Source organism: Gorilla gorilla, chromosome 20, assembly GCF_029281585.2.
Source record: "Gorilla gorilla gorilla isolate KB3781 chromosome 20, NHGRI_mGorGor1-v2.1_pri, whole genome shotgun sequence".
Taxonomy (NCBI): Eukaryota; Metazoa; Chordata; class Mammalia; order Primates; family Hominidae; genus Gorilla; species Gorilla gorilla.
Genome location: NC_073244.2, coordinates 54,749,124 through 54,776,297, shown reverse-complemented (window position 1 = coordinate 54,776,297; position 27,174 = coordinate 54,749,124). Strand labels below are relative to the sequence as shown.

Sequence of the window (27,174 nt, the reverse complement as noted above, 5' to 3'; positions counted from 1 at the left end):
TGCTGACCCACAGTTTCTAAGAGTCAGACTTCCCTGGCTTCTCTGAGTCCCAGCTACTTTCACTCTGCTGAATCCTTCTTCTCCCCACAGGTGTCATTGCCTTAGAAGACACCTCTTTCAGCTGCAGCTAACAGGTAAGCCAAGAACCAGACCCCAGAGGATAAACAAGGATTTCAAAACCTACTGTGTCCAGTGGAGATGCCCACTTGTGGGCGGCAAGCCACCCAGGTGCCAAGGCAAGAGACCGAGGGCACGAGCTGTTCCAGTATAATAAAATATAAAAGAAGAATAGTTATACCAGATATAGATCTTAGATATGATTATATATGAATATCATTAATCATTAGTTGGTAGCAATTACTCTTTATTCCAATATTATAATAATCCTCGCTCTATGATCATAACCTAGGAAAAGCCAGGTCATAAAGAGATAGGAGCTGGGGAGACATAGTAAGAAGTGACCAGAAGACAAGAGTGCGAGCCTTCTGTTATGCCCAGACAGGGCCACTAGAGGGCTCCTGGTCTAGTGGTAACACCAGCGTCTGGGAAGACACCCGTTGCCAAGCAGACCATGGACTAGAGGTACCCTCAGTGTCAAGGAAAAACACCCACTACTTAGCAGACCGGGAAAGGGAGTCTCCCTTTCCCCGGGGGAGTTTAGAGAAGACTCTACTCCTCCATCTCTTGTGGAGGGCCTGATGTTAGTGAGGTCCACCCACAGTTATCTGGAGGCCTAACCGTCTCCCTGTGATGCTGTGCTTCAGTGGTCACACTCCTAGTCTGCCTTCATGTTCCATCCTGTACACCTGGCTCTGGTGTTTAGTTAGCAGTAGCAAATTAGTGAAAGTACTAAAAGTCTCTAATAAGCAGAAATAATGCCGTAAGCTCTTTCTCCTCTCTCTCTCTGCCTCAGCTGCTGAGCAGAGAAGGGCCCCCTGTCCAGTGGACACGTGACCCATGTGGTCTCACCTATCATTGGAGATGGCTCACACTCCTTATCCTGCCCCTTTGTCTTGTATCCAATAAATATCAGCGCAGCCTGGCATTCGTGGCCACTACCGGTCTCCACGTCTTGGTGGTAGTGGTTCCCTGGGCCCAATTGTCTTTTCTTTTATCTCTTTGTCTTGTGTCTTCATTTCTACAATCTCTCATCTCTGTACATGTGGAGAAAAACTCACCGACCCTGTGGGGCTGGTCCCTACACCCACTGTACAGAGACATAAATAAGTAGAGATGTATACAACTCCCCAACAACACGGTGTCCCAAAACAATGTTCCGTCTGCCCCTCATTGTGGAATTCACTGTCTCTCACCACATGGGCAAGTGCTTCCAGGGTCTCACAATTCTTCCACAAGAGGCAATGCACACTTTAACATAGCACTTCAGCAAATAAAGTGGTGACAGTTTACCTACTTAGATTAAGTTTCTTGAAGGTTCTCCAAAATTTCCCCCTGAAGAAGACAGAAAAGGCTTTCCCAATTATGAAACAATGGCCTTCCCACCTTTCAAAAAGGACCCCTGAATAGCCAAAACAATCTTGCCAAAATAAATTGTAGGACTTGAACTTTCTTATTTGAAAACTCACAGAGGAGTACAATTATTAAAACAGAAGCTGCTGGCAAAAGATAGACATAAAGACAAATGGGATAGAATTGAGAGTCTAGAAATAAACCCTGACACTTATGGTCAATTACTCTTTGAAGGAGGTATCAAGACAATTTAATGGAGGAACAATTCTCCTTTCCAATGATAGTGCAGAAACAACTAGATAACCACATGCAAAACAGTGAATTTAGATAATTCTACCTCCCACCATATCAAACCATTCTCTAAAAAATTGATCACTGAGTTAAATATAAGACCTATAACCATAAAAACATCTTAAAGTAAACACAGAGGTAAGTATTGATGACCTCAAATGTGCAATGGATTCTTAGATATGATACAAAAGCATGAGAAACAAGAAAAAAAGATAAATTGGGCTTTATCAAGATGTGAGCCTTTTGTACATCAAAGGAAATTATCAAGAAAATAATTAATAGACACAGAATGAGAGAAAATATTTGCAAACCACATATAGGCAGTTTTCATGTCCAGATAATATCAAGAACTAGCTACAACTCAATAACAAAAGGACAAACCATCCAACTTATAAATGGGCAAAAGACTCAAATAGACATTTCTTCAAAGAAGATATACAAATAGTCAAGAAGGACATGAAAAGATACTCAACATCATTAGTCATTAGGAAAATACAACGTCAAAGCTGCAATGAGACACCACATCACACCTACAAAACTCGTTACCATTCTTTTACAATGTTAAATAACAAGTAGCAGCATTACGTAGAATTTGGAATCCTCATATATTGCTGGTGAGAATATAAAAAGGTACAGCCACTAGGAGAAACAGTTTTGCTGTTTCTCAAAAAGCTAATCACAGAATTCTCATTTGAAGCAACATCCATTCCTAGGTATATACCCAAAAAATTAAATCCAGGGCCTCAAACACGTACTTGCATGGGAATGTTGACTGTAGCATTATTCACAAAATATAAAATATGAAAACAATCCAAGTGCTCATCAACACATGAATAAATAAATATGGTGACACACACAACAGAATGATAATCTGCCATAAAGAGGAATGAAGCTCTGACACCCACTGGAACATGCATGGACTTTGGAAACATTATGCTAAGTGAAATATGTCAGAAACAAAATAACACCATTGTATAATTCCATTTATATGAAACATTAAGAATAGGCAAATTCATAGAGACAGAGTAGAGATGATCAAGGCCTAGGGTGGAACATACAGGGAGTTATTATTTAAAAGATACAAAGTTTCAGTTTAAAATGATAAAAATTTTCTAGGAAAAATAGTGGTGATGGTAATTTAACACTGTGTAAGTGGTTAATTTCACTTGATTGTGGATTTTAAAGTGGTTAAAATAGCACATTATTCACAGAACTGTGAAAAATAGATTTCTGTTATTTAATTCACCCAGGCTAAGGTGTCTGTTATGGCAGCTGAAGCCCATGAATACATCATCTGACCCAGTGTTTTCAATGAAAGGCATCAGTTTTCAATCAAGTTAGCTGGAAGCTCCTGTCCCCAGCAGAACCAGAGGCCCCAAAACAAGAGCTCCAGCAGGGGCTCAGCCAGCAGAGGTCCCATAGGGCAGCCTCAATGTCAGGCCCTGGATGGCACGTGAGGCCACAGCGATACAACCACAGTGTGAAAGTGTAAGTATTTTTACTACTTACAGACACTGGGGATCACTTGGCACACGTGGAGACCACAGACACAGAGGTCAGTGAGCCCAGGCAGGGAGGAGAGAAGAGACCTGTAAGCTAATGGCTTTATTAAGTCCAGGGTGTTATCTGACAGGTTTCCAGCAGGGAGCTTTAATGGATGTGTTCAAAGCAAGCAGCAAACACTGGGACCAGGAGCTCACGCTGTGACTGAGAGGTGGTCACTTTAAATGTGAGGGCGAATGTCAGAATTATCAGTTTAAGGAAAGCAGCTGGAGAGAGGGGAGCCCAGCACACCAAGCAGGAGAGATGCCTCTAAGATTTGATCTCTGGACACCAACTGGAGCCACTTGAACCAGATACAGTATTGAAAACTGCCATGGTGACCAAGCCCTGCCTCTGATTTGAGGCAAATAAACTTACACCTTAAAAAATGAATGCCAAGGCAACATGACACTATGAGCATCATGACATCCAGGGACACCAGGAGGGTGTGGTACTGTGCCCTGGAGTCAGAATCCCGGGTTCTGGTCCCTGGGACTGAGAAAAAGAAAATGACTTGTCCCTGCCCCCCTGATATTGATCTTTCCATCCTGCTGCTCCCTCTTCTGCTCCCAAGCCCACGTGCACTGCTCAGCCCCAGACATCACTGCCCCCAGGGTATACACAGTGCCACCTACTGCACACAAACACAAACTCACAGAAGGTGACAAAAATCTGCATTTGGGACATCTGATTTTGAAAGAGGGAGAACAGTGAACATAGAGCCACAGAGACTGGGACTCACGCGGCTGGAAGGTGATGGGGCTGTAACATAACATATCTGTGACCTCGTGTGAAGTGTGCAGATCCATGTGGAATAAAACATGCAGCCTGGCCGGGGATTGCTGCCGTTCACACTTCCCTCCCTGTCCACCAGAGGGGGACAGAGTCCCTTCCAGCCTGGAGCCTTCCCAGGGGATGCCAACCTCCCTCAGCGGAACCCACAGCCCAGCAGGGTCCACCCTCACCAGGGTCACTTCGGCCCAAGTCTTCAGCGCCCTCCATGCTCCCCACACGGACTCTGTCAGCTCCTCCCTGACCTGGCGGCCGCCAACCTAACACCACTCCCTCTGTAGGTAGCTCCAGCCCCACACACCTGCTCCTTCCCTGGGCCCAGCTAAAGGCATCTCCCAGGGCAGCGCTGGTGCACGCGACGCCACGCTGAGCACCTTCCCCTCGTGACCTCCCTCCATCCTCATCAACTCGTTCTGTCACTGCTCCCTAAATGCCCGCCCCTGCTCCATCTGTCCTGTTCTCTGGGGCATCCCAGGCCAAGCCTAGCGCTGACACAGATCAGCGGCTGCCTGAGGGCCCACAGCCTCCCCGGGAATCAGCCAGGCACCCTGTGTCCTGCCTGCCCACTGCAGCCCAGGGGGCCCAGAGAGCGTGTGATGGTCACACACAGGCACCATCCGGGATGTGGCCACCTACCACCAGCTGTCCCTTGGGAAGACAGATCTCTCTTGTGTGCTTGCGGGGAGATGAGGGGTGTTATTGCTCTTTGCTCCCAGAACACAACTCACCCCCACCCGCCCTCTCAGGTGTGAGCAACGTCCCTCCAGACAGGATCTCTGGCCACTGCCTGTTCCTCCTCTACAGAGAGCAGCTTGGCCAGGTCAAAACCCTCAGGATAGACCCCTGGGTATGTCAGCACATGGAGGGCTGAGCCCATCATGGCCACGGAGTAAGTCGGGATGAATCTCTGCAGCTCTGAACCCCTGCTGTGTCCCAGGCTACCCCTCCTGCGTCTCAACGAGCCATGTCCTGTGGGGTTCCTGGATAACTCCGCACTTCCTCCTGCACCACCACGGGGAAGGTGTGGTGACCACAGGACAATCAGCTGGGCAGAGAAGAGAGGACATCAAAGATGGTCAGGAAGAACATGAGAAACCATGAGCTCCAACTCAGCTGCCAGACCCCAGGGAGCCATAGAGTGACCAAGAACTGTCCTCTTGACTATCGGACTCACAGCCCCCACTGAGCAACCAGCACAGGCCTCTCCTCCCAAGAGGCATGAGAGATTCACCCTGCACACCTCCAGGAAGGACAGTTTCCTCTGGGACACCCAGGTCCTGAATGTCCATCCTTGGAAGCTGCAGCCAAGCTAGACAGGATTAGAGAAAGGAAGGGTCCCTGTTACCAGGCAACACACAGCTCACCCCCAGCACAATGGGGCATCACTGTGACAGGGACCCGGTGCAGCTTCAGCCTCCTGCACTGAAGGGGAGAGCCAGATGGGGATGAAAGAGGCCAAAGGGCGTGAATGTGCACCCCGACCCAGAGCCATGGGGACAGCAGGAGGCTGAGGCCCAGGACTCTGCTTGCCCAACCTGCAGTGTATGTGTGTGACTGTGTGGGTCTGTGTGTGTCTCTTCTGTGTGTGTGTGTGTCTGCACAAAGTGTGGTTGAGGTTTGGTGAAGGAATCACTGATGAAAAAGGCAGAGGCCTCCACAATTCCCAGGGACCTGAAACACAGACAAAAGGAAAAACAGAAGGAGGGACAAGGAGGCAGGACTGAGAGAGAAGGGGACAGAGAGGTGTCCTGGGCCTGACCCCACCCATGAGCCTGAGAAGTGCTCCTGCCCTGGGAAGAGGCTCAGTGCAGAAGGAGGAAGGACAGCACAGCTGACAGCCCTGCTCAGGAAGTTTCTGGATCCTAGGCTCATCTCCACAGAGTAGAACACGCAGGCGCAGAGAACATGGGGCCCCTCTCAGCCCCTCCCTGCACACAGCACATCACCTGGAAGGGGCTCCTGTTCACAGGTGAGGAGAGAACTTCCTGGGAGAGGACAGGAGGAGGAAGCAGAGTGACTGGATGGGGTCTCCTGGAGAGGATGGGGTTCTAAAAAATGAAAGAAGCCAGCACTTAGGGAGGCTGAGGTGGGTGGATCACGAGATCAGGAGTTCAAGGTCAGTCTGGCCAACACAGTGAAGCCCTGTCTCTACTAAAAATACAAAAAATTAACCAGGTATGGTGGTGCGCTCCTGTAATCCTAGCTACTCAGGAGGCTGAGGCAGGAAAATCACATGAACCCGGGAGGCAGAAGTTGCAGCGAGCCGAGATAGCACCACTGCATGCCAGCCTGGGTGACAGTACGAGACTCTGTCTCAAAAAAATAAAAAGAAAAAAAAGAAAAAAGAAAAAAAGGAAAGAAGGCTCTGTTGGAGCCTGGATAGGGCAAAATACACCAGAGAGGGACAGAGGTCAAAACTGAAATGTCACATTGAACCGGAATTGGTAAGAGGTAGGAAAATCTTAAGTGTTCTGTTTTCCTGATTAATCATCAGGGGCCACCACATTTTGAAAAATGATAATAATAACTATATCAGATGACACTTCTAATAAAAGTATAAGCAGGACATGAAACACTGTCCTCAGCAAAAAACCTCAACAATTGGGGGAGAAAAAACACCCAGGGCATGGAGGGCCCGGAGAACTCTCACATCTACAGGAGTCTGCAGCCTGCTCCAGGCACTGGGGTGCAACCAAGATCACAAAAGTCCCTGTCCTCACAGAGCTCACGCTGTCTTGGGGAGGAAGACAGACATGCAAAGAGATCTAGAATGTGAGGTCAGGTGTTGACAAGAACCCTGGAGGGAGCAGAGCAGGGAAAGGTCAGAAAGGGAAGACCCAGGGTCTCTGAAGGAGGTGTCAGGAAAGAAGTCTAAGGATGCCCTGATGTGAGCAGGACCTGAGGGCAGTGTGGAGGGGGCCGTGTGGACCCCTGGGGAAGAGGATTCCAAACAAAAATGCCAAGGTCAGAAGTGTTGAAGGAATAGGGGTCATGCTGCTGACCTTGACCTAGTAGGACAGTAGGACACACACACATACACACACACAAACTAACATGCACCTTTTGTGTGTGTGTGTGTGTTTGTGTGTGTGTGTGTGTGTGTGTGTCTTCAAGGCTGAGGATTGAAGAGACCTTCTCAGGACCCAGGGCTCCATCTTTTCACCCCAATACACAGGTCTCAATATTGACTGGTGCTTTTTCCACCTCCTAGCATCACTTTTAAACTTCTGGAACCTGCCTATCAGTGCCCAAGTTACGATTGAAGCCCAGCCACCGAAAGTGTCCGAGGGGAAGGATGTTCTTCTACTTGTCCACAATTTGCCCCAGAATCTTGCTGGCTACATCTGGTACAAACGGCAAATGACGGACCTCTACCATTACATTACATCATACGTAGTAGACGGTCAAATAATTATATATGGGCCTGCATACAGTGGACGAGAAACAGTATATTCCAATGCATCCCTGCTAATCCAGAATGTCACCCAGGAGGATGCAGGATCCTACACCTTACACATCATAAAGCGAGGTGATAGGACTAGAGGAGTAACTGGACATTTCACCTTCAACTTATACCATAAGTGATTCCACATGATCCCTGGGTGTTGGGGGACAGGGGTCACTTCTACTTCACACACACAGGATTGTCAGGCCTGGACTGTGCCTGTGTCCCTCTCTGCATTATGTCCCATGCTGGGGTTTGGGCATTTAGTGCAGGACACACACAGAGGAGACAAATTGCAACAGATCAGAATTCCTTTCCCGCATCCAGACCCTGCAGACACTTGCTGCAGAGGAAGGACAGTCTGATGGGGGACTCAGCAGGAGGAGATCAGTCTCAGCCAAGCACCTCATGCCCTCTTCATAAATTTGACCCTGAGAAAGACCCTGGAGAACTGAGTAGGGCTTGGCCTGAAGGGCCCCCTGAGATATCCTCACAGAAGCTCAGCCCTAGAAGCCTCAACCCCAGACCTCTGTCCCTAAATCCTTGCTCCAGTTAAGCTGAGGAGCCTGTACCAGTGCTGGGTTGTGGCTTCTTGGGCAGGGCTTACTGGGACCAAGAATTTACCAGCTGTCTGAGGACTGTGTCTCCTGGAGCTGTTCACCAGCCAGGGCTCAGTCCTCAGAGCCTCATCTGGGCAAAGACAGAGCTTTCTTCACCTGACACTCAGAGTGGAGAGGACAGAAAGACAAGCTTTGTAGGACATCAGCCAACTGTCTCAGGAGGCTTAGGACAGTCCATAGAAAGTCTAATGTCCCCAGAAGCAGAAACAGAAAGTCTAATGTCCCCAGAAGCAGAAACAGAGGAGAGAAGATGTACCTGGTAGCAGCTTGTCCACAGGGATCTGACGTAAAGGTGCTTTCTCATGGAAGCAAATTAATAATAAATGCTGTTGTTTGTGTGAACACCTCCACTGTGCCAAGCATTAGGTCAGGTGACTGTGAATAATTTAACATTTATTCACAGATAGCATGAAAAGCCACAGTCCATTTGCCACTTAGCTTATTTGATTGACAGAAAACTGAGGCACAGGAAGGCACAGTCACTGAACCAGAGTCACACAAACCCAAAGGGGAGATCAGGGTCACATGAGCTCTGTCTGCAGCCACAGGCCCATCTTCTCCACCAGAAGTGAGGGCTTGCTGGGTTCCAAACACCCTATAGTCATTTATTGGCTCAAATCCTCTCTTCTTAGGCATCCAAACCTCAGAGGAGTGAGAGCAAATGGTCAGCTGATTAGTCTGCACTCCAGAACTAAATCACCTGCCTCAACCGTCAGAGTCAGTGCAAAAAAAATATCCAGGCCTCCCCCTCAGATCTTAACCCCCCATCACTGAACATGAAATCCTGTGTTTCCCAAAGTGCCCATGTCACTGTCATGAGATGATCAAGGAGAGGACATTGTTTTCTTTCCCCACTCAGACCCTGCTCCAGCACAGGCCCAGCGAGAGAGACACACTCAGGAGCTCTCACATAACAAATGAAGGAATGGAATGAAGAAATTTATGATCCAAAACCTCTTTAGAGACTGGATCTTGGATGCAGAATCCTAGGAGGTTTTAGCCACATCTGTCCCTTGTCCTTCAGAGGCTGACACCCATGTTTCATCCCCCCACTACCTCTTGCCCCTAAAGCTACCCCACCTCATGTAACTCTGAAGCTCTTTGGCCACCAGAGGGTTCTCGAGGCTCCTTTGTCCTGGACTGTGGAACTGGGGGCACCTGGTCCCTGGGGTCTCTGAAGTCAGTGTAGCCCTCACTGCTCACTGCCATGGTGTTTCTGCCTCTCTCTGCTTCTCTGTGTCTCTCATCTTCCTCCCACTTCATTCTGACTGGCAAGCCCTGTCCCGCACAGCTTCTTACCCCACCCCTAGGCCTTCCCCAGACACTCCCTCTAACTAGGCTGGCTGTTCTGTTCCCTTCCTCCTAACACTGTGGCCTGGCCCACCTCCCAGGAAATAGGAAAGGTGCAGAAATCACCTGGAGTTGCCACTCCTGCTAGGCTTCATCTTGAGCCAATGACCCCAGGTCACTAAGAGAATGAGTTTCCACTGTATTCCCATCCAGGGCTCTTTCCCTTTGTGAGGCTGACCTGTGGACAGGACAATGGGACAGGGATAGGCAGTTCCTCCATCCCCTCATAATTGCCAGGCAAGTTCTTCCGGCCTCCTGCACCAAAAAAAAAAAAAAAAAAAAATTATTGAAATGTTGGTTTGTAGTCAAGAAAGATTTTAACAACTCCAAGTCTGCCAAACAGGAGGATGGAGGTTTATTATTACTCAAATCAGCCTCCCCAGTGGATCAGGGCTTAGAGATTTTCAAGGATAGTTTCAGGGGCACAGGACTAAAAAATTAGTACTGCTGATTGTTTGGTGATGGAATCATGCGGGTGGAGGGAAATGATCTGTTTGTTCTTGAATCTGCCTCTAGGTAGGGACCACATGACGGGCTGAGCCATTAGTCATAGGTATGGATGAGGTCAGCCGGTTGCCAGAATGCAAAAGAATGAGAAACATCTCAAAAGACCAATCTCACGTTCTAGAATAGTGATGTTATCTATAGGAGCAATTAGTTACAAATTTTGTAAACTCTTGCCAAATGACATTGCAGCAGTCAGGGATTATAGAAACTGTGCCAACATTGTAGCAGAATTCAGTTCCCTCCTATAACCTTAATCTCATGGTCTTTCACTAGTTTGACAAAGGCCGTCCCTGGGCAAAGTAAGGGTGTTAGTTTAATGGAGGAACTTTTGTGATTCTTGCTTCAAAGTCAAACCATAAACTAAATTCCTCCCAAGGTTAGCCTGGCCTATGCCCAGGAATGAGTGAGGATAGCCAGCCTGAGACTAGATGCCAGATGGAGTCAGACATGCTACTTTGCTGTCACTGTTGTAATGTCTGGACTGACTCACCAGGGTGTCAGAGGCTGGACAGGCCTGCAGTCCCCAAGGCCCATGGACTCATTTCAACTGTTTCACTCATGACTCCATCCTCAAACTACTATGGAGCTCACATTCTCCTGTCACTTCACAGAGACTTCTGGCTTCCTGTCAGGCATATAACAAGATTGAAATCTGTCACTCGGTTCTAACAGTAAGTAAAAAGTTGAACAAACTCAAAAGTCAACAACTCATTAAAATCCCTCAGAGATGGCTGGGCACAGTGGCTCATGCCTATAATCCCAGGACTTTGGGAGGCCGAGGCAGGCACAAGGTCAGAAGATGGAGACCATCCTGGCTAACATGTTGAAACCCCATCTCTACTAAAAATACAAAAAATTAGCTGGGCGTGGTGGCGGATGCCTGTAGTCCCAGCTACTTGGTAGGCCGAGCCAGGAGACTGGTGTGAACCCAGGAGGCAGAGCTTGCAGTGAGCTGAGATCATGCCACTGCACTCCAGCCTGGGTGAAAGAGAGAGACTCTGTCTCAGAAAAAAAAATTCTGTTAGAGAAATGAAGCATGCTTTTGATGCTTACTGGTAGACTGCACACAGCTGGGGAAAGAATCTCCAGCTTGAGGATGTGTCAATAGAAACTTCCAAAACTGAAACAGGAAAGTTCAAGAAGAGTGGGGAAAAGAAGTGGAACAACATATTCAACTTCACATTTAATATTTTGTTTTGGCAATAGCAATTTTTAAATTTTGTAGTTGTGGACAACTGCAAAGGCTGTCAGATACACGTAATGTGAATATTGGTGGTTTTGGGGACCAGTTGGAGGTGGCCAGGTGGGCGCTGTCTAATGGTTTTACTGCCTGTGCCACATCTCACTTAGATTCTTCCTAATTCACACAAACTTAAACTTTAGTGGTGTTTCACGAGCCTAAGAGAAAATGAAGAAAGCATTTCACCTACCTGTTTTGGGGTCCTCCCCATTTTTCCTAACTGCACAGAAATTAGAAGCAGGGAGTTCTTTCTATATTTACTAACATAACAAACATCACTTCTTTTAATTTGGCATCCTTCCTCCCTTTATGTAATTGACACACTGACCAGTTCTGTCCTTTTAATGGGACTCTCTCTACTTAACGAGTTGCTAATTTCAAATCACCTTTGGCATCTTTCTTTGAGCATAATGTGATCCTGCTGGGATTCACGGCATACCTAAACCTTATTTTGGTCTCAAGAGAAATACTACTACCAGCAATTGATCTTAGATGTTTGGATCATCAGTAAAAGTTTCCACTTATGAAAACATTTTAATGTTTCCTCCAAATTTTTTTTGTTACTAGGGTCAGAACATAACATGAGGTCTAAACTCCTGACAACTTTTTATGGGAAAATTACAGTATTACAAATTGAGCATCGGAAATCCAGAAATCCACAATCTGAAATGCTCCAAAACTCAACCCTTCTGACCACTGATGTGATGCTAAAAAGAAGTGCTCACTGGCACATTGTGGATTTTAAATTTTTCAGATTTGGGATGCTAAACCAGTACATATACTGCAAATATTCCAAAACAAAACAAAACAAAATTAGAAATCCAGAACACTTGGATTTAAGCTTTCTGCATAAGGAGCACTTTATCTGTATGAACTATAGGCATGAGGCTGTACAGGAGATCTCTAGAACCTCCTCATCCTGCATAACTGAAACCGCACACCCACGGAACAATGCCCTATTCCCCTGATCCCAGCTCCTGCAAACTACTATTCTACTCTCTGATTCACTCTGGAATCCACTGATATGAGGTACATAGAGTAGTCAAACTCAGAATCAGAGAGTAGAATGTCTAATGAGAGAAAGTATCTGCAAGACTTCTTCCCAAGTATTGGTCTAATATCCACCAAACACATATGGTCCATGAGGGCCAGACTTCCCTCATTTGTTCATGTTCGCCCTTTCCACCAGTCAGTTCTGCATTTGCAAACATCCATATGTATTTCTCAAAAGATCCACATGGTCCTCACCTGCCCTCTACAAGGGGAAGGAAGCATCATGGACCCAGAACAGGGAACATGGTCTTGGTCCAAAGCTATCAGCTCTTGCCTGTCCCCTTCACTCTTTGTAGGTCATTCCTTGGACTCTGCTCTATCTTTAGAGGTCACTGGCTCAAGTCAGTCACTATGAGACACCTGGGAAAACTGCGCCACCTTGTGGCTCCACTGCCTGATGACTGAACTGACCTCCAGGCTTGACTCTGGTCTCCCCTGTGTTATTTATGCTGAAGTACCCAGTCCCAGGCCAGGCTTTCAGTACCCAAAGGGTTTAAGGACAATGGGAAGTTCCATCATTCATCTCTCGGATGTCCTTGGAAAGGGAAGCTGCAGTGAAAACATACCTTGGGGGGCAAAGTAAGACTGAAACTAAGAAGATTCCAGCACTGCATGCTCCAAGTCAGGACCACAAGGTGGGCCAGGCAAACAGTTGGAGACAGTGGGACTCAGAGAGGCACCAGGGGCTGTGACTACTGGTCCTGTGTCTTTCCATGACCCAATGCTGCTGCTCAATTCACACTTGAGAAAGTCTGTACTTCTCCCACATAAAGCAGGCAGCCTCACAATTTCTGAGCCCTCAGATTGCCATGCATCTGTCTTGTAACACACACACCTGCCATGTGCTTTTAAGGACTTGGGTGGGCTGAGAGGTTGGAAATGCCAACTCTGATTGAAAAATGCCTTTGGAGGAATCAAAGGTGCCACACAGGGCAATCTTCTCTCTGTTTTCTGCAAAGTGGAGACTCCCAAGCCCTACATCTTTAGCAGCAACTTAAACCCAAGGGGGGGCCATGGAGGCTGTGAGCTTAACCTGTGATCCTGAGGCTCCAGACACAAGCTGCCTGTGGTGGATGAATGGTCAGAGCCTCCCTATGACTCACAGGTTGCAGCTGTCCAAAACCAACAGGACCCTCTTTATATTTGGTGTCACAAAGTACACTGCAGGACCCTATGAATGTGAAATACGGAACTCAGGGAGTGCCAGCCACAGTGACCCAGTCACCCTGAATCTCCTCCGTGAGTATCTTCTGTTCCTCTGTGAGCCAGGCTGCCATCCCAAATACACATGGCCAGAGGCCAGGCCACTCAGTCCCTCTCAGGTCCAAGTACAGAGACCCTTACCCCTAGACATCAACGCTGGCCATGACTTTCTGCCCCAGGCAAACCAGAGTAGGCCTAGGCTTGATCCACAATAAGAGAAAAGAGGCTGCTCCTGTCATGGGAGACTCAGGGTCCACAGCTTGTGATGGGAGAAACAGGTGAAGGTCTCAGGCTCCAGATCAGTGAACACAGTGGGGATTTGGCTGGGACTTCAGTCTTGCGACTTGGCTCACAGGGTCACTGTGGCCCTTCCACAGACCAGGATTTTCCCTTCCCTCTGACAATGTCACCTGTGACTTTATTCTCTTTGCTCCAGATGGCCTGGATGCCCCCACCGTTTCTTCCTCATACACCTATTACCATACAGGGGAATTCCCCAAGCTCTCCTGCCTCACAGACTCTCACCCACTGGCAGAGCATTCTTGGCTGATTGATGGGAAGTTCCAGCAATCAGCACAAGTGTGCTTTATTCCCCAAATCACCAAAACATATAGAGGGATCTATGTCTGTTTCATCCATAACTCAGCCACTGATGGAACAAATCTCATAATCAAGAGGATCATAGTCCCTGGTGAGTGGATCCCTGGAGCATTGGCAATATGTTTTCCAGTGAAGTCTATCTAGCTGTCAGGGAACAGCCACCTGCCCTCTGCAAAGGGAGAGGGAAAATCAAAAACCCAGCACAGGGAATATGTTTCTGCTCCAAAACCACCAGCTTTTGCCTGTCCCCTTCACTCTTTCTAGATCATTCTTTAGACTATACACTAACAATGAACAATCGGAAAGGAAATTAAGGAAATAATGTCAATTCACATTAACATCAAAAGGAATAAAATATTTTGGAGTAAGTTTAACCAAAAAGGTCAAATGATTATACCCTGAAAACTACAAAACATTGCTGAAAGAAATTAAAGACGATATCAATATATGGAAAGACATTTCATTTTCAAGGATTGGAAGAATCAATATTGTTAGAAAGACAATACTACCCAAAGTGGGTTGCAGATTCAATGCAACCCCTACCAGAATCCCAGTAACATTTTTTTGCAGAATTAGAAAACTCTGTCCTAAATCTGACCTGACAGGCTCTTATTAATGACTGCCACAACAGAAACACTGAGAAAAAGAGGCAACCATGAAAAGGTGGAAAGTTCTGATGACAGAAAATAGCAATCAGCCTTTCTCACATCCCAAAGCCTTAAAAAATATATGAGTGCAGCATGGCCAGTATGGAATTGACCAAAAACTAATCACCAAGCTAGAAACGTGGTGAGAGAAAAAAAAGGGCAAGAATATCTTTGGCTTATCACCTCCCACTGTTGCCTACTAATCAGATGCTGAAAAGAAATGCTCACTGGAGCATTTTAGATTTTGAATCTTTCAGATTTGGGATGCTAAACCAGTAAGTATATGACAAATGTTTCAGAATCAAAAAGTGTCAGAAATCCAAAACGCTTTTTGTCCTAAGTCTTATGCATAAGAAATACTCAATCTGTGTGAACTATGGGCATCAAGCTCTACAGCAGATCTCTAGAACCTCCCCACCTTGCATAAATGAAACTGCACACCCATGAACAACTTCTGATTCTCCCCACTCCCAGCTCCTGGCAAACAGCAGTCTCTTCTCATATTCACTCTGGAATCCACTTACATGAGGTCCCTAGAGTAGTTGAATCCATGGAATCAGAGAGTAGAATGTCCAGTGAAAGAAAATATTCCCAAAACTTCTCTTCAAATTTGTCTCATATCCATCAAACACACATGGTCCATGACGACCAGATTTCCAGCAGTTCATTCCCACCCTTTCTACCAATCAGTTCTGCATTTGCAAACGTCCACATGTATTTCTGGAAAGATCCACATGGTCCTCACCTGCCCTCTGCAGAAGGAGAGGAAACTTAAAGAACCCAGGACAGGAAACATGGTTCTGCTCCAAAGCCACCAGCTCTTGCCTGTCCCCTTCACTCTTTCGAGATCATTCCTTGCACTCTGTTCTATCTTTAGAGGTCACTGGTTCAAGTAAGTCATCATGAAACACCTGCAAAAAACTGCCCCACTTTGTGCCTCCACTGGCTGATGACTGAACAGACCTCCAGGCTTGACTCTGGTCTCTCCTGTGTTATTTCTGCTGAAACATCCAGTCCCAGGCCAGGCTGATCAGTATCTTCAGGGTTTCAGGACAATGGGAAGTCCCATTATTACTCATCTCTAGAATGTCCTTGGAAATGGGAGCTGCAGAGAAATCACATATAGGGGGACAAAGTAGGATGGAATTTGGAAGGGGCCCAGCAGTTGCACATTCCAGGTAAGGAACCCAAGGTGAGCCAGCCAGCCAACTGATTAGGGAGGGACTGGGAGGGGTACCAGGGGCTGTGACTCCCACTGATGTGTCTGTCCATGACCCAACACTGCTGCTCAATTGACACTTGAGAAAGTCTGTGCTTCCCTAAAACAGAGGAGGTGGCCTCACAGTCTTTGAGCCCTTAGATCATCATGCATCTATCTTGTGACACACGCATCAGCTATTGGCTTTCAAGGACTCTGGTGGGTTGACAGGTGGGAGATGCCAAATCTGATTGAAGGATGCCTGTGGAGGAATCAAAGGTGCCACACAGGACAATCTTCTGTTATCCACACAGTGAAGCTGCCCAAGCCCTACATCACCATCAACAACTCAAAACCCAGGGAGAATAAGGATGTCTTAGCCTTCACCTGTGAACCTAAGAGTGAGAACTACACCTACATTTGGTGGCTAAATGGTCAGAGCCTCCCGGTCAGTCCCAGGGTAAAGCGACCCATTGAAAACACGATCCTCATTCTACCCAGTGTCACGAGAAATGAAACAGGACCTTATCAATGTGAAATACGGGACCGAGATGGTGGCATGCGCAGTGACCCAGTCAGCCTGAATGTCCTCTGTGAGTATCTTTTGTTCCTCTGTGGGCCAGGACACCAGCTTAAATCCAAATGACCAGAGGCCAGGCCTCTCAGTCTCTCTCCGGTCCAAGTATAGATATCTTTACTTCTGGACATCCGAGCTGGCCATGACTCCCTGCCCTGGGAAAACCTAGGTAGGCACAGCCTTAACCAGGAATATAAGGGGAGGGGATGCTCTTGTCATGGGAGACTTGGGGCCCATAGCTTGTGATGGGAGAAACAGGTGAATACCTCAGGCTTCAGCTCAGTGAACATAGAGGGGGTTCGGCTGGGACTTGAGGGTGTGTCTTGGCTCAGAGGGTCACTGTGTGCCTTTAAGAGACCAGGAGCATCCCCTTCCCTTGGATGACATCACCTGTGGGTTTATTCTCTTTGCTCCAGATGGTCCAGACCTCCCCAGAATTTACCCTTCATTCACCTATTACCGTTCAGGACAAAACCTCTACTTGTCCTGCTTCGCGGAATCTAACCCACCGGCACAGTATTCTTGGACAATTAATGGGAAGTTTCAGCTATCAGGACAAAAGCTCTCTATCCCCCAAGTTACTACAAAGCATAGAGGGCTCTATGCTTGCTCTGTTCGTAACTCAGCCACTGGCGAGGAAAGCTCCAAATCCATGACAGTCGAAGTCTCTGGTAAGTGGATCCCAGCATCCTTGGCAATAGGGTTTTAGGTGGAGTCTATCTGGCTTTCAGAGAAGAGTCAGGAAAACATTTTTATTCCCAGCCTCTGTCCCATGGGCACAAGCAAATCCCAAATTCTCCTCCTGAACCCTTCCAATTTGTCTCTACAGACTCTCTTCTCCTTGTTTTTCTGTTTTCTCATGGCTGACCTTGTGTCTGGCCTAAGAAAGTTAGGGAGGGGTCATTATCAGCCCTGAGCCCTATGTGGTAGAAGAGGCTTCACAGAGGGACAAGAAGGAGAGTCCTCAAGATCAAGTTGCTTCTTGATGTCACCAACACATCCCCTTCTGCCACGTCTTTGTTTCCTTGTACCTATTCCATGAGCTACAAGGAACATCTGAGGCTTTGAAACATGCTCACACTTTTCCCCCAGATGAGAGGAGGAAGCCCCTTGGGTGAGGGAGGAGCAGCTCAGACTCTGCTTCCTGCTCTGCTCCGGGCTCCTCTGGTGACTGGGCCTGCCTCACTGAACCTGGGGTGGGACCAGCATGTGTGGAGAAAGAGCCCTGGTGGCCTGTCCTGAATTTGGCTAAATTGAGCTGCCAGTTGAAGCCAAGCCTCCCCCGGGCCAGGCTGCAGGGAAATAAGAAGAGAAGGAGCCTCAGGGCAGACTCCTGAGCTGCGTCCTGGCTCTGAAGTCACCGGTTGTATGAGGTTGTGGGCACAGCATGTGGGACACAGCACGGAGGATAGTGACTGATGCAGAGCTGCAGAAATAGAGAGATTCACCCCTGGGGCTCTGCATGGCAGGAAAGGGGCAGTGCCAAAAAGTGTGTAATTATAGAGAAGGTAAGACTACCAGACACTTTATATATATCTAATATAAGACTTACCATTAACTATTTCTAAGTGTGCAATTTAGTGTTGTGTAGCCATCACACTATCCATTTCCAGAACTTTTTCCTCTTACCATATTAAACCTCTGTACCCAATAAACAGTAACTCACTCCTTCTCCCCATAACCCTTAGCACACACCATTCTACTTTCTGTCTCTATGAAACTGGCTATTCTAACTATCTTTTATAAATGGAATTATATGATAATTATCCTTTTGTGTCTGGCTTATTTCAGTTAGCATAATATCTTCAAGGTTCATCCATTTTGCACGATGTATTGGAATTTTATTCCTTGTTAAGGTTGAATAACATTTCAATGTATAGACACACCTCATTTGCCTACCCACTTATCTTTCAATGGACTTTTCAGTTGTTTCCATTTTTTGGCTAGTGTGAGTAATGCTTCTCTGAACATCAGTGTACGAATATTTCTTCAAATTTCTTTCAATTCTATGGGGAGTTTGTCCAGAAGTGGAATTGCTGGATCAAATGGTAATTTATTGTTTAATTTTTTGAGAAAGAGCCACACCACTTTTTACAGTGGCTATAACATTTCCCATTCCCATCAGCAATGCACTAGAGCTCCAATTTTTCCATCTACTTGAAAACACCTGTTGCTTTGTGTTGCTGTCATTGTTGTTGTTTATCAAAGCCATCCTAAAGTGTGTGAGGTGGTGTAACATTGTGGTTTTGATTTGCATATCTCTAAGTATTCGTGATGCTGAGGAACTTTGCATGGGCTTATTGGATATTTGTATATCTTCCTTGGAGAAAACTCCATTTTAGTCCTTTGTTCATTTTTTAATTGGGTTTTTGGATGTTTGCTGTTGTTGACTTGTAGCTTTTCATGTATTCTGGAAATTAATTTCTTATCACACTATAATTTGCTAATATTTTTATCATTTCATGGGTTGCCTTTTTACTTTCTTGATAATGTTCTTTGATATATAAAAGGTTTTGATTTTTGTGAAGTCCAATTAATCCATTTTATTTGTTGCCTATGCTTTTGTTGTTACAACCAAGAAATCATTGTGAAATCCAGTATCATGAAGCTTTTCTTCTAAGAGTTGTGTAGTTTTTACTCTTACATTTAGATCTTTGATCTATTGTGGGTTAATTTTTATACATGGTGTTAGGTAAAGGTTCCACTCTCTTGCCCTTGGATATCCAGCTTTCCCAATATCATTTGGTGAGAACACTGTCTGTTTCCCATTGAATGATCTTGGAACACTCCATGAAAATCATTTGGCCATATATGCAAGCATTTCTTTCTGGGCTATGATATTTCATTTATTTCTATGTCCTCCTTTATGCCAGTACCACACTGTATTGATTACTGGGGCTTTGTAATAAATGCTGAAATCAGGAAGTGTGAGTCCTCCAGCTTCATTCTTCCTCTTCAAAGCTGTGTGTCTATTTAGAGTCACGAGATGCAATATAAATTTTAGGACAGATTTGTCTTTTTCTACAAAAATGTCACTGAGATTCTGATAGGAATTGTATTGAATCTGCAGCTCACTTTGGGCAGCACTGTCCTCCTAACAATACTGAGTCTTCCAATTCATGAAAACAAAATGTCTTTCAATTTATTGATGTCTTCTTTCATTTCTTTCAGCAATATTTTGTAGATTTCAGGTATAATTATTTCACCTCTTTGGTTAAACTTATTCCTAAATATTTTATTCTTTTTGATGTTAATATAAATTGAAATTATTTTTCTTAATTTCCCTTCAGATTGTTCATGGTTAGTGTATTGAAATACAACTGATGTTTGAATGTTGATTTTGTATTGTGCAACATTACTGAATTTATTAATTCTAATTGGTTTGTTCCACTTTTAGGATTTTCTACATATAAGTTCAAGTTATCTGTAAACAGAAATAATTTTACTCCTTCCTTCCAATTTGAAAGTCTTTTTTTCAATTCTTGCCCAATTTTTCTGACTAGACCTTTCAATACTATGTTGAATAAAATTGTCAAAAGCAGGCATCCTTGTCTTGTTCCTGCTCATACAGGGAAAGCTTTCAGTCTTTCTCCGTTGAGTATGATGCTAGCATTGGGTTTTTCACATATTGCCTTTATGTTGAGGAGGTTTCCTTCCATTCTTAGGATGTTTTCATTATGAAAAAATATCGAATTTCATCAAATGCTTTTATTGATTCAATCTTATTACTGATTATAGTTCTATTCATATTTTTGTGTGTTTCTAGGAGTTTGTCTATTTCATCTAGGTTATCCAATTTATTGGCATAAAATTATTTATAGTACTTTCATAAGCATTATTTTATAAGAATTGGTAGTAATCGCTTCATTTTTCTTTCTTTCTTTCTTTTTTTTTTTTGAAGAGAGGGACGGGCTCTCACTATGTAGGCCAGTCCAGGATGGAATACAGTGGTGTGATTATGGCTCAATGCAGCCTCAACCTCCTGGGCTCAAGCAATTCTCCTTCTTCAGCCTCCCAAGATGCTAGGACTACAGGTTCATGTCAACATGCCCAGTTAATTGGTTTTTTATTTTTTTGTAGAGACAGCTTCTCCCCAGGTTACCTATGCTGGTCCACACACCTGGTCTCAAGAAATCCTTCTGCTGTGACCTCCCAAAGTGCTAGGATTAAAACATGACCCACCATGCTCAGAGTCCATTTTCATTTCTGATTTGAGTAATTTTAAACTTTTCTCTTTTTTTCTTAGTCAATCTAGTTAATGGTTGTCAATTTTGTTGATTTTATTTTGAAGAATCAACTTTTGGTTTCATTAATTTCCTCTATTCTTTTTCCATTCTCCATTTTATTTATATCCACTCTAATCCTTATTATTTCCTCATTCACTGTGCTTCGGTTTAGTTTGTTCTTCTTTTATATCCTGAAGTATTAAAGTAGGTTGTTGACCTGAGATCTTTCTTCTTTTTTAATGTAAGAGTTTACAGTTATAAATTTCTTGCACAAGACTCAACTTCTCTGAACCTCTGATTCCTCACCTGAAAATTGCAATGAGAGTGCTTTCTTCATACCATTCTTTTAAAGGTTTAATGCAATCAATGAAACAAGATGCCACACAGAGGAGTCAATGTCAGCTGCTATATTACTACCATCATCATTAGTCTTGAGGTCAAATAGTCCTAGAATCAAATTTCAGATCCACCTGTCACTAGCCATATGACACCAGGAAAGTTTTTACACCATGATAAGCTTCTGTCTTTTCATCGGCAAAGTGGAAATAATTCCTACCTGACAGGGTTATTGTGTGGATTAAATGAGATACAGGTAAAGTATTTAGCACAGGGCCTGGCACATAGGAAATGCCCCTCAACAGTACCTACCTTTTTCCATAGATATGGAAAAAGAGGTAACACATAAAACACTAGAACATGGTTACTGACTACTTGTGGGAGAGAAGGAAAAAAAGCTAAGTGCAAAGAATCAAGCCTGATATGTTAGTTTTTACCAACTGAGATGCATCCAAGATGGGATTAGACATACAAGATAATTTATCAGGGAAGACACCTGTGAGGGAATGTGGGGCAGACATGAAGGCAGTATGGGAGAACCCACAGAACACTATGCAGAGCTGATTCCTGTGAAAAGGAAAGAGAAAGAAGTTTTAGGTACCAATGCAGTTCTAAGAGTTTTTGCAAGGCTGATGGGGAGTCCTCCAACCAGTCACCCTTTAGAGTTAAAGAGAGCCTCAGAGAACTAGGCTTGCTTTCACGCCCTTCCTGGGAGCCTGTGGGAAAGAAGCTTTCTGTGCAAAGGAGGTGATGAATTTGAAATGCACGGACCTAGGCCTTTTGTCAATCAGCTCCCTGCCATGGAGACCTGACAGAATCTCATTCATGGCTGCCACAACAGAGACACTGAGAAAAAGATGCAACCACGAAAAGGTGAAAAGGTGGTAAGTTCTAATGACATAGAAAATAGCAATCAGCCTTTCTTATGTCTGAAAGACTTCCAAAATATCTGAGTACAGTAGAGATTTGACAGAGGACTGATCACCATCCTAGAAACATGGTGAGAGGGAAAAAAAAACTGCAAGAATATAATCATCTCCCATCAATTTTCCAAGAGGAATAATGTAGTACTTGAAGAAACAATTATAGAGTACCTGATGCTACATGCCTCTTCCTGAGCCTCCCCCATGTAAGATAACATCACCTTCATTCCTTCTTTACTTTTCTTTCCATGGCAGCTCCTTCAGGAATAGGACGTCTTCCTCTCCTTAATCCAATATAGCAGCCGTGACGTCATTTCTGTATTTTAGGAAGACTGGCAGGTATGATGGCCTTTTCTCTTATCCTGGTTCCTGCAGGGCTGACTGCCATGCTTGGGAGAGGGAAAAGACTTATTTGCCTGTATCTGGGCCTGGATCTCCTCCTTCCTCCACTAACTCCTGCTTCTCAGCACTAATTCCTGCAGTTCCCTTTCTCCCTGGCCTTTATTCTCCCTGTACCCCACTGTCTTTTAGACATAATTATCTCCAGCCTCTGCTCATTTGTTTCTCAGATTCAAATGAGAAGCACAATTTCACATGGTGAAACCCTCTTCATTATTTTTAACATCTCTCAATAGTGTAATTCTCTCCATTCCCATAAAGCTCAACCACTTCTCAAAGTATTGCTTGACTTCTTGTCTTCAGACTTTGAAATCTTCCTTGCATATGATTGCCTCTTTACCTTTCTAAAATCTAGTTAATTCACTTAATCAAGAATCTCCAGGGGTATACACTAGCTTATTTGATAAGTTCACATTTCTTCTATTTACTAAGCCTTCTCACTTCCTTTACCTCTACTTCCTAGTATAATTCCTTCATGCTAATTAGAACTGTCTTCCTACACATCCCTGCCCCTTCACCCATATAGACATAAAATTCTTAGTTCCAATGCTATGTCTAAAAAGAGAGTGAAATCCCCTCCACCATCTGCACTGCAGACTTAACCACACCCTTCATCACAAGCAACATCTGACCTCGTGGAGAACGAAGACTGTAGGTTTAACATGTGAACCTGAGACTCAGAACACAACCTATGTGTGGTTGAGATCTTTTCCTGATGACCAGTTCATGTGTTCAAAAAACATACAGAAATGAAGAAGGCAAGGTCCCTACCCCAGGAGACATAAAGCCTAAGACAGGAAATGAGACCTGAAAATAATCATGATACCAAAATAGAAAAAATTGAATGCCACAAGAAATCAGAGAAATCTGATGGGAAATAGAGCTACACATTGGAATCACTGGAAAACATTTTTAAAAGTGGATGCTCAAGCCCCACCCATTAGTTCCAGTTTAAAGGTCTGGAGAGGGACCCAGGCATTGGTAATTTTTAAGTCTTCCCTGACACTACTAACATGTAACAAGGATGGAGAACTCCTGTTCTAATAGGTAGAACTTAAAACTAAATCAATGATTTTCAGCTAAAAGTACTGGAACTACCTAAGGACCTTTTTCAACATACATAAGACTATACTTTTTTGGCCCTATTTATGAATGGGCTACACAGAACTCAGTAATACTCTTGAGAAACAGAAGCTGAATGGAAAAGCCACCTTATTTGATATATTAAATTGTGTAGAAAACATTTTCAAATAAGGGATAAGTGAGGCTAAACCTTCTCTAAATAATATTTATGGGAATGTTAATAATATGAGTATTCTACGCTGGGCGCGATGGCTCATGCCTGCAATCCCAGCAGTTTGGGAGACCGAGGTGGGTGGATCATAAGGTCAGGAGATCGAGACCATCCTGGCTAACACGGTGAAACCCCGTCTCTACTAAAAATGCAAAAACAAAATTTGCTGGGCGTGGTGGCAGGCACCTGTAGTCCCAGCTACTCAGGAGGCTGAGGCAGGAGAATGGCATGAACCCGGGAGGCAGAGCTTGCAGTGAACTGAGATCACATCACTGCACTCCAGCCTGGGTGACAGAGTGACACTCCATTTCAAAAAAAGATTTTTTTAAAATGAGTATTCTAAAAATTATATGAAATTTCTGGAAATCAAATCTGTTATCATAGTGTCATATGCCACAGACGTAACTAGATTTCTATGTGAGCTGTGTCTTTACCATAATAAATTCTCATTAGATTTTTAACCATAGTCAGTTTAAATGTTTGTCATTCCCAGACAGTTGCTTTGATTCTTCCTCAAACTACTTACAATCAGCTACAGTCCAAAATTGCTTTTTCTTCAAGGAGATTTATGGAAACGACTATGAAAAGGACTCTTGAACACAAGCTCCTGATAACTTCAAGATCATACCACTGGACTAAGAACTTTCAAAATTTTAATGAACAGGCTGATACTTCATGAAATTCAAGACAAAGAAGAAAAATACTCAATGTTACTGGACTAAATAATCAAAAGGATAATGTTTTCATAATTTTCTATTTGAAAATGTGCTGAGTCTTTGAATGTTTTATTCTCCAGATTTATGAACTTTTTTTCTTGAGCAATTGGTAAAGTATACTTTTGTAAACAAAAATGGAAACATTTGCTTTTGCTCTCTATTTGAGTGCCCCAGAATTGGGAAACTATTCATGAGTATTCATGTGTTTATGGTAATAAAGCTATTTGCACAAGTTCAGTAAGAATCTGCTCTCTTTATAACAGGACACATTTGAAAACATTGGTTATATTACCAAGGCTTTGACTGGGATGTTATATTTGAGAATATACATAGAATAAACCCATAGGGAATGCAGGCAAAGTCTGAAGTGGGCCTTGGTTTGGCTTCCTAGTCTCAAGAGGTTTTTGGAAGTTTAATCTGAGATTCTTACTAAAAACTTCTAGCAAAGGGGAGTTTAAAAAGAGCCTCTATGGTCCATCGCTACTCTTGCCGCACTTAGGTAAAAAATCTGGGCAAGTTCGGTGAGACTCAACCTATTTTGCAAACAAATTCATCCTACTGGAATTATCTTTGGTAAAAATAGAGACTCCTATAGACAGAAAAACTATGTTGAAAAGAAAAACTGTAGTACACCTGTTACCAGATTGAACCACTGTTCGTTATCTTTGAGTATTTATAATCCACTGGTAGACTGGACTGGACCCTGAATTCTTTTAGTTCTTCCAATTCAATTTTCTCCAATGAAATCATTAAGAACAAGAGCGGCTCTGTTCCTGAAGCCATATAAGCTGGAGGTGGACAACTCAATGTAAATTTTATGGGAAAACCCTCGTGTCTGAGGTGTGGGCCACTAAGAGCTCACCAAATGTTCAACACCATAACTTAGAGACACTCAAACTGCAAACCACGACAACAAGTTGATGACTTTACACTGTGGACAGCTTTTCTCAAGATGTCAGAACAAGACTATCAATCATGATGAGACTCTTACCTCTCTGAATTTGTCCTTGCTAATGCTTGTCTCCTTTGCTTCCCAGAATAATGCTGTACTTAGGATTTCACAAGAAGTAGCCTCTGAGAGTAAGTTAACAGTGTCAGATATATCATGTCAACCACACTTTTTTTTTATATATAAGATGGAGTTTTGCTCTTGTTGCCCATGCTGGAGTGCAATGGCACAGTCTTGGCTCACTGCAACCTCCACCTCCTGTGTTCAAGTGATTCTCCTGCTTCAGCCTCCCGAGTAACTGGGATTACAGGCATGCACCACCACGCCCAGCTAATTTTGTATTTTCAGTAGAGACAGGGTGTCTCCATGTTGGTCAGGCTGGTCTCAAACTCCCGACCTCAGGTGATCCGCACGCCTCATCCTCCCAAAGTGCTGGGATTACAGGCGTGAGCCACCGCACCCAGCCCATGCATTTTTACATAACAAGAGATCCTTTAGTCCACCCAAAGGCTTATGTTAGCTGCATCTGTAACACAACTTTTTCCTCAAATATATGGAGTTTTTTTTAGGCTTCCACTTCTATACTTGCCTATTCTCACTCCCTGTTTTAATTTAACATAGACATGCAATGCTAGATAATAGAATTGCTCTCTACCAGCTGAACATTTGGGAGCCTGTGCAGTTTCTGGCCCTTCTTGTTGCACATAGATAAATACATCCGGTGTTATAGAGACTCAGTTGTAAAAATCAATAAATATGCTGCCTGGTTAAAATGACTAGACTCTTCTGGCTTCTTCTTTGATCTATCCTATTGTAGTTGGTTTGCATCTTGCCTAAGGTGCATATTCCAAACTCTTGATATTTTCCTCCTGATAGTCATACTGGTAGTCTCCCTCGTGTGGTGCAATCTACAGATGTTTTTATTTCTGTGCAAATGTTTGTGTGCAGCCATTCTTCAAATATCAAATGGTTTCTCTTGGGCTGGAATTACAAAAACTCAAAGAAATGTTTGATTTATGGGCTGGGCGCAGTGGCTCACATCTGTAATCCCAGCACTTTGGGAGGCCAAGGCAGGCAGATCATAAGGTCAGGAGTTCGAGACGAGCATGGTCAATATAGTGAAACCTTGTCTCTCTACTAAAAATACAAAAATTAGCCGGGCATGGTGGCATGCACCTGTAGTCCTGTAGGGAGACCCCCCTGAAACTATCGCTATGGAATAAAAGATGAAATGCTCCTGATTATTGTAAATAGAAAATTGCATGCAGGATTGGGTAAAGACAATGCCAGGTTGGGCTGCCAGAATGTGCCTACAGTACGGGATGTGCTTCTGTTATATGGATGGGAGATAGAATTATGAGTTTAGAACATAGATTACAAATGCAACGTGATTGGAGTACTTCTGATTTTTTTATAACTCCGTTCCAATATAATGAGTCTGTTCACAATTGGGAATCAGTAAAATGTCATTTACAAGGAAGTGAAGATAATTTAAGTTTAGACATAAGCAAGCTGAAAGAACAGATTTTTGAAGCCTCTCAAGCACACTTAACTGCTTTACCCAGTGCTGAAGTTTTAGACAGTGTCTCTGAGGGGTTATCTAATCTCAACCCCATTCAACAGGTAAAATCTTTGGGAGGATCCACAATCGTTAATTTTGTTCTGTGTATAATTTGTGCTATTGGTTTATTGTTCATGTGTAAAATTGGAAAAAATATTCTTCAATCCAATCGTGATCAGTGCCAAGCTATGATTGCTATGGTTCATTTAAATCAGAGAAAAGGGGGAGATGTAGG

At 44.1% G+C, this 27,174-nt stretch overlaps 1 long non-coding RNA gene and 1 pseudogene across 1 annotated transcript in view; one reads left to right on the top strand and one right to left on the bottom strand.

Moving 5' to 3' along the window:
• The window catches only part of LOC134757686 (uncharacterized), an 84,218-nt gene that overhangs the window by 36,400 nt on the left and 20,644 nt on the right, over positions 1-27,174 (bottom strand). Inside the window, exon 3 of the long non-coding RNA XR_010131974.1 lies at positions 9,577-9,765. This is a non-coding gene — a long non-coding RNA (uncharacterized lncRNA). The remainder of the gene's footprint in view (positions 1-9,576; positions 9,766-27,174) is intronic.
• On the top strand, positions 5,623-24,441 carry LOC115930176 (pregnancy-specific beta-1-glycoprotein 3-like; annotated as a pseudogene).